Source organism: Monodon monoceros, unplaced genomic scaffold, assembly GCF_005190385.1.
Source record: "Monodon monoceros isolate NGI ecotype Baffin Bay Population unplaced genomic scaffold, NGI_Narwhal_1 Super_Scaffold_3, whole genome shotgun sequence".
NCBI lineage: Eukaryota > Metazoa > Chordata > Mammalia > Artiodactyla > Monodontidae > Monodon > Monodon monoceros.
The window spans coordinates 83,269,720-83,282,958 of record NW_021703780.1 but is presented as its reverse complement, the minus strand read 5'-3'; the positions used below and the strand labels follow the sequence as shown (position 1 = coordinate 83,282,958).

At 41.4% G+C, this 13,239-nt stretch overlaps 1 protein-coding gene across 10 annotated transcripts in view; it reads left to right on the top strand.

Annotated features, from left to right (window-relative positions):
- Window positions 1-13,239, top strand: part of FOXP1 (forkhead box P1) — a 598,636-nt gene that overhangs the window by 487,867 nt on the left and 97,530 nt on the right. For 2 of the 10 annotated variants that reach the window (XM_029241881.1, XM_029241879.1), the window contains exon 1: window positions 3,596-3,709. The exons of the other annotated variants lie outside the window; for them this stretch is intronic. The gene's annotated coding sequence lies outside the window, so the exon portion shown is untranslated. Of the gene's footprint in view, window positions 1-3,595; window positions 3,710-13,239 lie in introns of those variants that run through there. 10 annotated transcript variants of the gene reach the window in all.

The window sequence follows — 13,239 nt, the reverse complement described above, 5'->3', positions numbered from 1 at the left end:
CATGAGCAAGTTGATTTTCTTCAACCCATCAAACTGTTCATCCCTTGGTAGAGATAACTGACTTTATCTGGGGAGGTGTCTCGCTCTCAGTGTTGCTTAGAAATATGTGAGCCAGTGCCCATTTACATGTCCTTTTTCTGGTGATTGCCAAGCAGCTCCGGCTGGAGCCGAGGACCACGTGGGCCCAGCACCGTGGCTGGTGTCTCCTCCTTGGCCGTGCCATCCATCAAAGTGTGGGAATAACGTCCCGACAAGATGCTCCTTCTGACTCTGCGTTGAATACATCTTATCTACATTCTCAGCTCTGAATGGGCAGTAAAACCTTTCACTTTCTTCTGCGTTCAAGGCTAGGGCTCAGCAGAACCAAATAAAATACATGATTTGAGTCCCAGGTGTGTTATTTGGTGGTTAGAGTTTGGTGTGGGATCATAGTAATCTGTTCTTAAGTACACAGCCAGCTGCACAATGGACTCATTTAGCAACTGACAGGTTTCTTAATATGTGGTGTTTGAACAAGGGCTGTATCTGTTGTGGGTGTTAGGATGTGGGCATCAAAAATATTTTTCAGTAGGGTATTTAGCATTTCCTTCACTCTTCCTTAAACATTAGCCCTTCCCCCCCCCCCCCAGGTATTCATTTTATATTATCATGGCCTCTCTTTTTCTGGAACTATTCAGTGTCTTGCTTCCCCTTGTGGCCCGTGGAGCTGGGTGTGTTTGATTCTTAGACAGGGAAAAGAAAAAAAAAATCACTTTGCCTTTCTGAACTTCAGCTCCCTCCTCTGTAAAATGGGGATTGCAATTTCTGTTCACATTGTGACAACTAAATGAACCCCTGTGGCTGAGTAACCCATTCTACATAAGCCTGCCCCTCAATCCAGATTTTTCTAAAGCTCCCGCAATCCAAATGTCCAAATGCTGCTGCTTTTATTTTTATTTTATTTATTTTTTTGGCCTTTCTGACCCAGCCTTTCCAAAATGACCTGGCACTCATAGAACAAATGGCATTAACTAAGTCTTCTAAATCACTGCACCTTTTAATATTTATATCGTATTCCAGCCATTGAAAGTTCCAGTTCTCACTGAATCCCAGACACAGGGCAGGTAGACAGGGACCACATGGAAAGGGATTTTTTTTTTTTTTTTAAGTTTTTTGTTTTCAAAATATTTATTTGTCTGCGCCAGGTCTTAGTCGAGGCACGCGGGATCTTCGTCGCGGCATGCAAACTCTTAGTTGCGGCGTGTAGGATCTGGTTCCCTGGCCAGGGACTGAGCCTGGGCCAAATAACCAAAATGCGTTGGGAGCGTTAACCAAAATGGCCTGGGCATATAAAACTTATCCAGGTTTATCTCTGATGGTACATTTCCTTGCCTAGAAGTAGCCTCTGAGTCACCATGTCATGTTTGGAGAGAGGGTGGGAAGGGCTCCAGGTGGCCTCTGCTTTTGCTAAGCTACTTTGTCACCTCCCCCCTTATCCAAACCATCAGTCCTTGAAACACCACCTCCCCAAGGGGCCTTCCCAGACCTCTCCTGATCCACTCATCTCCCCCTGCTCTGTGGTCTCATGGTGCTTAATGCCACCACTATGCAATTTCGTATTTGTGTAAGCACCGCATTGCATCACTCTCCAATTATTTTGTGTGAGGCTGGACTCCACAGCTGGGTCACAAGCTTCTGTAATGTTTGTTGTTTGCTTGTTTGGATGCTCCCAGAGACAATTAGCTTACAAACGGAGACCTGCAAAGGAGGTAGGCCAACTTGTAAAAGCATGCTTGAGTTTTATGGATGCCTCTGAAAGAAATTGTCTTTAAAAAAAAAAGAATTGCTTCTTTAAAGGGCACCCTGATGTTGTTCACAGACGTTAAATCTCTAATGAATTTTAATACCTTTGAAAAAAATCGCATGTGGATTTTGAAATGAACATTTCTCCTCTCTCACTGTGCCTTGGTTGGAGAGAACTTCCTATATTTTTATTTCCTGTCTTTGGGGCCCTGCCAGCCCCTACGGAAGGAGGGCCTTGTCTCTTTAAGAGTCAGAACTGTACTGATTCCTGGTACACTGGCAGATTTAAGGCCCCTCTCCCCAAAAAAGAATGCCCTTGGTTCTCTGTTGAATATTCATGAGAGGGTGGGGTCACATTTTTGTGACCTGAAAAACTTCCATTAATAAATTTGTTTTCTGACACAAAAACACTTTAGGGTGGAGTTCGATCAGTGCTGCACCCATTTAACATCTGATCATAAGTTGACAGTCAACTGGCGCTTTTGTCTCTTTTGCTGGCGGATTAATGGGGGAATTGTCTGCTCCCGAGCTGACCTGATTGAAATTCAGGCATTTGCTTGATCGGAAATAGTATCAATATGCTTTCTGGTTTGTAGTAACCTGCGTTAACACCTCAAATGGAAAAATACTTTCAAGTAAAACTGAAATTAGTGGAGTAGGATTTGTGGCCTTTTTTTTTTAATTGAGGGAAAATACGTAATCATTAATGTCACGACTACTTTTCCTCGAATATTTTTAAGAAAAATAATTTAAAAGTTAGAGTTTCGTTTGTTTGTTTTGTAAGTATAGGCCAAAAAGTTTTTCCCTAAATTGAACAAGGGTAAATTAGAGAAGTGATTCTAGAGCTGCCGAAAATGACTAAATTAACCTGGCACCGAAATCGGGCCAGTTGAGCCCACCAAGTTTACAATATTGGTGACTTTTTTTTTTTCCTCACACTGTACTCAGCTTTAAGCAAAATTAAAGAGCAGTGCCTAATAGAGGTCATCTTCAAGTGCTCATGGAGAGTAGCCTGTGTTGATGTTGTTGTATAAATAAGAACGGAATTTAGAGAATTATTTCTTAGCGAAAGAGTGGCAGATGCTTGCTTCAGCAGCTGTCGTTCTAGAGGGCAAGGAGCTTGGTTCAGCAACGAGGTACGTTGGTTGTTATTTATTTCAACCCCCGTGTCGGGTTCGTTTTCCTCTGTGCGCACAAGCACACTCTGGCGAACCCGGCTCTTGGAAAGAAAAGGGGGGAAATAAAAGAGGCCAAGGCTGGGTTAAACCAGGGACGTGAAGCGAAAGTTCTCCCGCAAAGGCCGTTTTCGAGGAAGTTCTCCTGCGCTGCCTTTGAGCCCCGCATCCCCTTCCGATTCTAAACAGTTGCTCCGAGCAGTCGGGGTGTGCGCCGGACGCGCCGGTTCCCCTGCGTTGCCGCTCGGGTTGCTCTGAAAGGCCGGGACAACTCTTTGTCAGTTTCCAAGAGGAAACAAACACAGCCACCCCACCAAAAAGCCCCGACCCGGCAGCCCCGGCTGGAGGGAGAGATGCGCGCCGCGCCCGGCTTCCCAGACGTCAGCCGGAGGCGGGTCAAAGGGTTAACAGCAATTAAGCGGAGTTGCTCCCGAAACAAAAGCCGGGTTTCAGCCGAGCGTGATTTCACCTGCCGCGCGGAGGGGGGCCGGGGGGCGCGGGCGCGGGGCGCGGGCCGCGGAGCCCATTGTGTGGGGCGCGGCGCGGCGCGGGGTGTTTAGAGGCGGGTTGTGATTGGTGGAGCAGGGCGGGGCGGGTGGGCGCGGCGCGGCGCGTCTTGTCAGCCCGCGAGCCGGAGCGCCCCTGCGCGCGTGCAGTCCGCCTGCACGCCGAGGCCGCCGGACCCCACGCCCGGCCCGCGCGGGCGCCCTGAGCCGGCTCCGCGCGCCTGGCGGCTACATGGAGAGTGTCAGGTTGGTCCCTGTGATTGATCTTTGCCGTTCTGCTCTCCTTCCCCGGGCTCCGCGGTGCCAGCTTCCTGGGGCCTCGCTGGGGAAGGCAGGAGCGCCCGAGGGTTTCTAAGTTGAGTCTTTTGGAAAAAAAAAATAATAATAATAACCATCGCTGTTTATCAACTTGGGTGGGAGTTGCGCTCTGGAAGTGGAGGCGGGGGGAGGGAGTGGAGGGGTGGGAAGAAGCAGCTCCAGGCCTGTGGGTCCTGGAAGAGAGAGATTCCCCCCCCCCCGTTTCTCTCTTGCTCTCCCTTTTTTAAAATGTTCATGGGTGGGGTGTAGTTGAGAGTTGAAGGAAGTCCTGCTTGTGTTTTGCTCTCGCGCTCTCGCTCGCTCTTTTTTTTTTTTTTTTTTTTCGTTTGCTACTGGTTTTCTGCCGTTCTGGCCTTCAGGCAGCCACTTTGGTAAAGCCCTCGCCATCACTCCATTCGGGGGACGTATCTGGGGTGTGATTTATGTCACTTTCAGAGCGTGTGACATATACAAGGAGCCTTCCATCTCAGTGTAACCCGTGTGGATGTTTCTTTGCTTCTGATAGTTTGTTTCTATATCTGTCTAGGCTATTTTCAGCTTAGCTGTTCAAATTCAAGGAGTTCACACACAGTCACGGGGAGGGGGGGGAGGGGGACGAATGAAGCCGCACACAGAAAAGGGCAGGCTGGCGGAGGGACGCTCAGGCAGGTTTGGACGTCTCAGCCTGTGTTGTATTACTTTGCTGGTTAATTAAGTAGTGAGTGGGCTTTGGGTTAGGACGCGCAGCAGACTGAGGAATTGTCAGGGGGTGCTCCCATCCGAACCGGCTTTGAACGTAGCTACCTCAACTGTCAGAACTGCCTGAAAGACGGTCAGTGGAAACGAGACTTTCTTGGTTCCCCCCGCCCAAGTGTCGTGATGGGAAGGAGGGGACCTTTAGGAAGTGGGTGGTAAAGTTTTAGAGCAAAGTACATATAGACTCTTTCCTCTTTGGGATTAACTCCTTCAGGGCCTGCCGGTTCGGAGTAAAATATCTACTAATTTTATACTCTTGTCCACACAGACCAAATGTTCTAATCAAGCCAATTTAAAAATGCAAATCACCTAATTTCCATAGATTCCAACACTCTGAAAGTGACACGTTTGGGGGAAAAATTAAGCCTAATAACAGGAAATGTGAGTCATACTATCAGTGACTAATCTGCTTAAGAAAAAAATAAGTTACATTTATTTTATTAGGAAGTCAGTGTTAAAGAAGCCATTTTTTTTTTAACTTCAAATCGAGTGAAGTTTTTATTTTAGAGGCGGCCTTTTTAATGCCTTTTTTTTTTTTTTCCATTTGTTTGTAATAGATTTTCCAAGAGGAATGCTCGGTCAAAGCTGGTTTATGTGGTAAAGGGTTCAAGCTAGCATGTCATTGTCAAAAACCTCAAACATGATCACATTAAGATTCTAGTTTAGGATCTGTTGCTGTTATTGTTGTTTAAAAGAATACAAAGCTTTCTCGAATATTAAGACTCGTCACTAAGTAAACCGAATGAAGACTGAAGCACATTCTCCTAATTGATGCCCTTCTCTTACACTGAAAAAAGGTCTACTTCTATTTACGTGATTCTTTGTAGCTGCCTGACACATTTCAGTGGAAAGTGTGTAAAAATGAAACCAAAATACAGACTGCCTACCCAGAGACACTGGCTGGCTTACTCTAGGATGTGATAGAGCTGAACTGAAAACGGATTGGGCTGACACTTGATAATCAAAGTTGATTTATTGTTCATTAGTACTGCATTAGCCCTTTCAGGCAAGACAGTTATTTGTGTAGTGGCCTGTCAAGAGTAAGACTGTGAGCACCTGTCATTTCTAAGGCATGAGATAAGCAACCAGATATTAAGCTGATGAAAATAAAAATACGTTGGACTAGGTAAAGAACCACATGATCATAAATTTTTTCTTTAAAAGAAGAGAGCAATCTGTAAGAAGAAATCTATTAACAATATATATATATTTTTTACCCTAGGGACTGCTTATAGTATGAAAGTAATGGGCTTTATGCTCTCTCATTTGCCTCCAGAACTTTCTTTTCTACCCGTATGTGCAGCTCATTTGTTAACAAGTTGGTCAGTTAAGGAAATGAGGATCGTAACATGTCAGTTCTTTAATCTGAGTAATTCAAGAAAGGTAGGCTTCCCATTTGTGTTGTGTTTTTAAATAAACATATTTCATTAAATGAAACTCTCCTAAGCATGGGCTGATTATATGAAGATGTGATGACATCATAGCTAAGCTATGCTAATGTCGGATAATAATGTCAAGGGCAGTTTCTGCAACGTGTTTCACTCTCGATTTTTTTCTTCCCTCCCTGGAAGGGAATGATCTCATGACATACAATAGAAAACAACCTAAGTGTCAAAAGAAAACAAAATTAGTGAACTTTTGTCTGCAGCCATAGAAACGCGGATTAACTCATATTTTTCCAGAGGACGGAATGGAAACATTCTGCAAGAGGCTATATAGTGTATTGTCTTCTCTGAATTTTCATTTGACAGGGATTTTAGAGGCTGTGATCTTAATTAAATCTCAACTAGCTGAAGTAATGCATCTAAAGGCATGCAGTGTTGCGTAACCTTGCTCAGTTGGTAAACCATAAATCATCGGAAAGCTTGTGATAGGAGTGGTTGGCCTGAATTTTGTTTGTTTGTTTACAGTCAAATGTACCGTAAAAACAAAACCCTCACCATCACTGCCTTGTATTTGCAAGTTGACAGGAGCTGTCACTTGAAAGATAAACTCTTTCATGACGCTGACCAGTTCTGCAAACTTTTCAGCCAACCTCCGCACAATTGCAAGATACAGTGAAATTAAAATCCAGATTAATTAAAAGCAATGTAATTTCAGATTTATCTCAGCTGAGTAAGGTGGCAGAAGTGTGCTGGTGTTACAGGGTTTTACTGAGACAATCAGGAGACGGTAGTGTGACGAGCTTCTTAGCTTGAACTAAAATGTGAATAAAATTTGGCCCAAAAAAGGAGATTGAAGAAATGTATTTTACTCTGTGGCTTAGTTGTAGATGAACACCACTAAGGGGAAACTTACAACTATCCTCTTAGGAGTTTGGCAAATAGGATAATGCGAGTCCACTGCAGGTAGTTCTTTGTGATTTATTAGCGAGGGATAAGGCAGCAACAGTTGACCAGAGAAGGTTGGAGTAAATAAATACATAGTGTCTGGTGTGTGTGTTATGTGTTAAAATGCATATGAATTTGATGACAAGGAGTTACAGTCATTTAATAGTTATTAACTAGTCCAGATCTTACAAATTCTACTAGTGCTTGTAAATACTAGGTTATTTACTTTTTAAGTGTCTTTTAAACACTTGTTTTTTTTTACTGCTGCATTTTTTGGTTCATATGTATGCTCTAGTAGAAGCAGCCATCTACACATAAAAATTGAGAAAGCTATCATGTGATATATTGATTTTATATATCTTTGTACGTAAGATTTCATATAAGACTAGGAGTTATGTTGCTGATAAGCTGTAGCTCGCCGGGGGCAGAGAAAGAATATAGCTTCGTGTATACCTGCATGGCTGGGTTTGGGGACAGACATGAATTTGGTTTGGTTTTGATGAAAGATTTCTGTTCTTGGCAATAGCATGATACTTCTGGACATTGGTTTCAGTCATTTCAAAGTGTGCAGTACTTTTTTTTTTTTTCCCCCTCCTCAAAAATGGCATTCTAAATTCAGTTTTATTTACTCTTTTTTAAAAAGAGAAAACTCAGCTACCTCTTAGCTAAGCAGTCTTCTACAGATGCTGGGAACTTGAACTATCTGGAGAGACCTGAACTGGGCCTCTACTTGAGGACTGTTGGAATAATCTCTGAGTCTTTCTTCCTACCTGACAGCTGTTTGAAGAGAAATGAATTTAGAATGAGAGAAATAAATATTGAATACATGCACTGTGCCTCCTTTTCAAATCCGGTTGAAAGCAACTAATCAATGAAGTTGCTGGCTAAATGTGAGGGTGCACTTTTTTGGGATACCTTGGTATCATGTTTTAATTTTTAAGCTTTATCAGGCCCTTAAATCTGAAACATCATTGTTCAAATAACTGAGAACAAGGTAAATCAACAACATCAAAAAGGTCGGCTTCTGTGATTTCTCAAGGGCTTGTTATTTTGTACTTCCCAATTCTATTTGATGTCTTGACAAAACAAGATGACACGGGAGAATACATTAAATTTTGATTTTTTTTCATCTAACCTGTTACTGTTGTGGCAGCTTAATTTCTTTTACTTTGCCCTGAAGATGGCTTTTTGTACAATTACTCTAATTGTCACACCACTTCATGAGTGTGGGTCTTCATGGCTTTCCCATTTGCCTTGATCTTACTAGGCATTTTTGAACATGTTTTGGCCTTTATCACGTAGGGAGCTTTGGGTTGGGCTTTGTCTCCATGAGAAATAAATCAGTGAATGGTGAGACTGTCACAGAAACAACTGATGCTTTCCCATTAGAATCTAATTTGCACCCCTTAGCTTAACTGTGATAGATAAGGTAAAGGTGTTGGAAATAGGCAGGAGAAACTACATGATTTGAGAAACAGAAGTTATAATTCTGAAAAAAAAGGGGAAAGAAAGGCTGATTGCACCCTCAGTCAGGCCTTAAAAATGTTGGAATGATCTAATTTTGGCCTACCTGCATGTTTAAATCCAACTGACATCCCCCCTGTATCTCAGTAAATAGTAAAATATATATGGATATATATTAATTATATGTATATGATGTATATTTTTTCGTAGTTAAGCACCCTGTGATGTTTTCTGTGCTGGGTAAAGCATGAAGAGCTGTCCATTTAATTCTTAGTCTTAGAAAAATGTTCGATGGGCAAAAGATCAACATTTAACTTTTCTTCATTTAACAGTACCCGTTGATCTCCAGCTGCATCTCCAGGTTGTCTCTCCTTATTCTAATCATCTGTGTGTGTCACAGAGGATGGATACAGTTGCCTTCCCTTTCACTGTTTCTGAATAATGCTTCGATGTAAGGGAGCTTACGTAGCCAAGGCCTCTTCTTTTTCTCTTCAAGAGCTAAAGATCTGTGGGTAGAGTCTATTCTGAGGTACCTTCTTGGAATAATTCTCCCCTCCTCTTCTTTACAGAACCTAAAAGACGATTTTTGTTGTTGTTGTTCATATAAACTGTCATAGCAGGTTTGATCCACGTGCACTAAGTTTTTGCCATCCCTCCTCCAAGAGAAAGAGACTGAGGAAGGAAGAGGGGGCATTTTTCTAGATAATAATAATAATAATAACAGTTGCTAGGTTGAAAAGATCAGGGCTTATTGGATGATTATTTTCACATGTAGCGTCCACTGTTTCCTGTATTGAACAGTCACTAATGGGAGAAGCGTTTTAATTTATGTAAACTTTACATTCTTATGCAAATGAAGCTGATATTAGAGCTAAAACAGTTACACCGGCGCTTAGTGGAGTAACCTTGTGTGGGGGGGAAATGTGAGAGGAGAGCAGTGGAGGTCCCACAGATGCCTGTGCTGTAAACAAATATGAATTTATGCCACTTTTTACAATTTAGAGACAAAAGAAGAGCTCAGAGAGCATTGCCAGGATTGCTTATTAGGCTTGATAACCTGAAATAACTCCTGATTGGCAGGCAAGTCTTGGCCATACAATTCTTCCTGAAGGAAGGATAGCCTTTCTTGATAGAATGTAATAAACAAAATGATAAAAAATGAAACGCTAATTGCATTTTAAAGAGGTCTTTTTTTTTCCCTAAAATTTTAATAGGTGGTTGTATTGTTACTGAGAGAACAGTTATGCTAATGACTGACTACTTAGATGATTTTGCATTAATATAATAACCATTACCTGCCTTAATGCTTTGTACAGTATTGTGGCAAAATAGCGAAGCCTAAAAGAGTTATACAAAAAACAGAATTCTATAATGAAACAGAATTATACTTTCCACATGAATAGCATGCTTTTTTTTTTTATTTTTTGAAGACTGAAATATTATGTCAGAAATGTATTTTCTTTCCTGTGTGATACAGCTACTTTACATGGTATCTGTGGCTTTTTGGGTTTTTGTGTGTGTGTGTGTGTGTGTGTGTGTGTGTGTGTGTGTGTTTCTTCTTCTTCTTTCTAAACACCATGGGGAACAGATAGAAGCTTCCTAACTTTTTTGTTTGCCGATATATCAGTTGTATCCATTGGGTTATTAATTATGAAAACTGTTGTCTTTCATTGGGGGGGGGCTTGCTGTTTATTTTCTTTTATACAGGCTCGCTTCTACATGATCATATCAAATTTGACATAGGTGTGTTGTGTGTGTAGCCACTTTCTTTGGTTTTGTTTTGATGTTCTGGAGCATTCTAATTTAATTCATTTTGCTCTTATTTGATGAACCAAGTGACACTGCCTTACCTGGTCAGTTATCATTCAAACGCAGCCCGAGGTCTAGAAGGGACTTAAGTTTCTTGGGACATCCACAAGGTGAATAACCAGAGATGAAAAGTAGTTTCTAAATTCTTAATCCAGAGAAATGGAAATACAGCAGTATTTAAAATGTTTTTATCTTCTCATTTGCATTATTTGTACACATAGCAATTATGAGAAATGCTGAGGTCCAAAAATCTATGTGTGTTTATACCTGGCAGCATTTCCTTGGAGTTAACGTGCGTGTAAACTAAAGAGAAAGAAAAAGAAAGGGTAACATGTTATTTTCAGTATTTATATTGTGTCATCTCCCCTCCCACCCAATTCCTCCAATTGTGTCCTAGATTAGAAATCAGTATTGTTTCTATGGGTGTTTTTATTTGTTTGTTTGCTCTTTAGATTTTTTTCTTCCCCTTCCCCTTACCTACCTCTCCCTGTTGAGGATGGAGGAGAAAAATAAGCCATATTATTTTAATACTCTTCTAGCGTTCAGATGATATAAAGCCATTTGGAAGTAAAAGAAAACTGTATCAGGCAGAATTTACACAGCACTGGATGGGCTTTTAACAGCACTTATTGGTGCAGAGGACGTCTCCCCAGTGGCTGGTAGGAAGGTAGCAGCAGGCCCACACCAGCAGCCGTGTCCCAGTGGCCCCAGCACAGCTGTCCGGCTGCCATGTTCGCAGGTTCCTGTGTACCTGGGGTGGGCCACACCCAGCTGGTATCAGTCAGTAGTGTATCAACCAATTTTTTTTTTTAATTCATGACTTCCCCTTGAAACTCAACTAAAGAGTGTTAACTGTGTGTGTGTGTTTAAATTCAGTTTTGTATGCTAGCATTCTTTAAATGTCTGCCAGAAGTTTAATTTGAATTTCTGATCCCTGAAGGCAGCTAGACAGAATCATTCCCGTTCTTCATAAATTGCCTTCTATGATTCATTGTTAACTCATAAAACATACTCATTTCTATATACTCAAACAGTTAAGGTAGTTACAGTATCGGGGATACAGGTCTTTTTTTTTTTTTTTTTTTTTTTTGCATTATATTTAAATTGTCATTTGAGGAAGAAATCGAGCATTAGCTTGAACTCCTAGTTAAGGCCTGAGCCCCGTACCACACAAAACCTCAGAAATTAATCTTTTTATCTAAAGGAGGGTAAAGTAGGTGCATGGAATTGGGCGGGGGGGGGGGGAGTTTAGTTTCGACTGAATACTCTGAAAGAGGGGCTCATAAATATTAGAGTGCTGTAGTTAAAAACTCACATGACTGTTTTAAATACTATTGATTTAAACCACTGGCTAGATTTTATGAATCAAAGTGTAATTTCGAAGCCTTGGCCACATTTCTCAATGCTGAAGCACTCTCTCTTGTGTGCCTGTAGCTGCTTTCCAGACATTCAACACAGGATTAAATGATAGTAGTTACAGTGATCAATAGGTTAAGACCAGTACAATCACTCTTGCCGCTAATGACCTCAGTGGTAATGGGCAATAAAGTGTGGGCTATAATAGTCTCTCGCTGGTACTGCATGCCCTTTGATTCCCAGTATTAGTAGGGACTAGCTACATGAAAAAGTTAGACGTCGAGAGCTAAGGCAGTGGACATGTGGGCTATAATTCTTAACTATTTAAAGCCTCACACTGTGCTCAGATTTTTTTTTTAATTTTTTATTTTTCCTTTTCCCACCCCACAATGGTTTCTGGTTCATTTGGCTATGTTTGTGAAAGCTTTCCTTAACTGATTTTCATGACACGTTGGAGGAGGAACTTTGGGAAGATCTTAGTTTTATTATGTTTATAAATGAAGCTCGAGCCCACTTGGGAAGCTCAGAGCGAACTTGTGTGAAAATGTGGTTTCAGATAGGAAGAGCAAAGTTAAGGCCATCAGGATGTAATAGCCCACTTCTGATTATTCAGAGACCGGTCACCAGGCTGGAGGATTACTCAGGCTTCTCGCCCCTTTCCCTCCTTTGGCTGTGCCTGCTGCTGCTTTAAGCATCTGATTGCTTGTCACCACCTCCGTCGAGATGTCCAAAGGGAAAAAGGAGAGGAGACTCAAGTTCGTTTTACTGTTCTGTAACATGATGACAAAAATTGAATAAGTAACTCCGGGAAAAGGAGATTTAAACTGTTGACTGTACATGAGGGTTTAAAAATTAGCTGTGTATGTAAGTCCTTTTTTAAAACTTTTCAGATCTGTTTTATTGAAGCATAATTTACCTATATAAAATGCATTTGTTTTAAGTATACAGTCGGAAGAATTTTGGCAATTGTATCCACCCTCTGTGACCACCACCCCAACCAAGATAGATGGCATTTCCATCAGCCCCAGAAGTTCTCTGGTGCCCTTCTCTTGCATAGGCTCTCCATAGTCCTTTTAAACATTATGAGCAAGAGATTGTTTCTATGATGGTTTCTGTTGTAACACTGTTAATTTCACGTTCATCACCAGCTTAGATCTTAACACCACCCTGTTCCTGTCTGTTTTCCTGTTCATCACCATCAGAAATTTGGCTCAAGAATATTTATATTGTACATCATCCAAGAAACGCAGGGGAAAAAAGAAACCTTAAACATGGTTCTTTTGTTTGCTTAATCAAACCTCCCTGTATGATGATGCAACTCTCAAGGAAAAGTAAACTTCTATTGTGATACGTTGGCTTTCGCAGCTCAAAAGATAGAGATTGGCACCCAATAGAGATTGAAAAATTCAAAAAGTTCCTGCTGTATGAAGACAGAGTCGACTAATTGGAATGAATTTCTGGGTGGTTAGATGTTTTGATCATGTCTTCTTGGTGTTTGTCCTAGATTAAATGCAAGTTCACTGTCCTAATCATTGGTGATGTTTCGTGCTGCGAAGTATCTTTTCAAAAGGATGGTTTATCCACTCATATACATCTGTCCCTGTTTGCATATAAAAATATTCAGACATGCCCGTCTGTTTAAAATTACAGTGTGTCTACATCTGTGCTTAAAAGGCCACTGCAATAGGAAGAATTCATTGATGACCTTCCAGACTAGGGTTAATGAAAATTTTCAAATGTTCCAGCTAGTGTTTTCCAAACAAT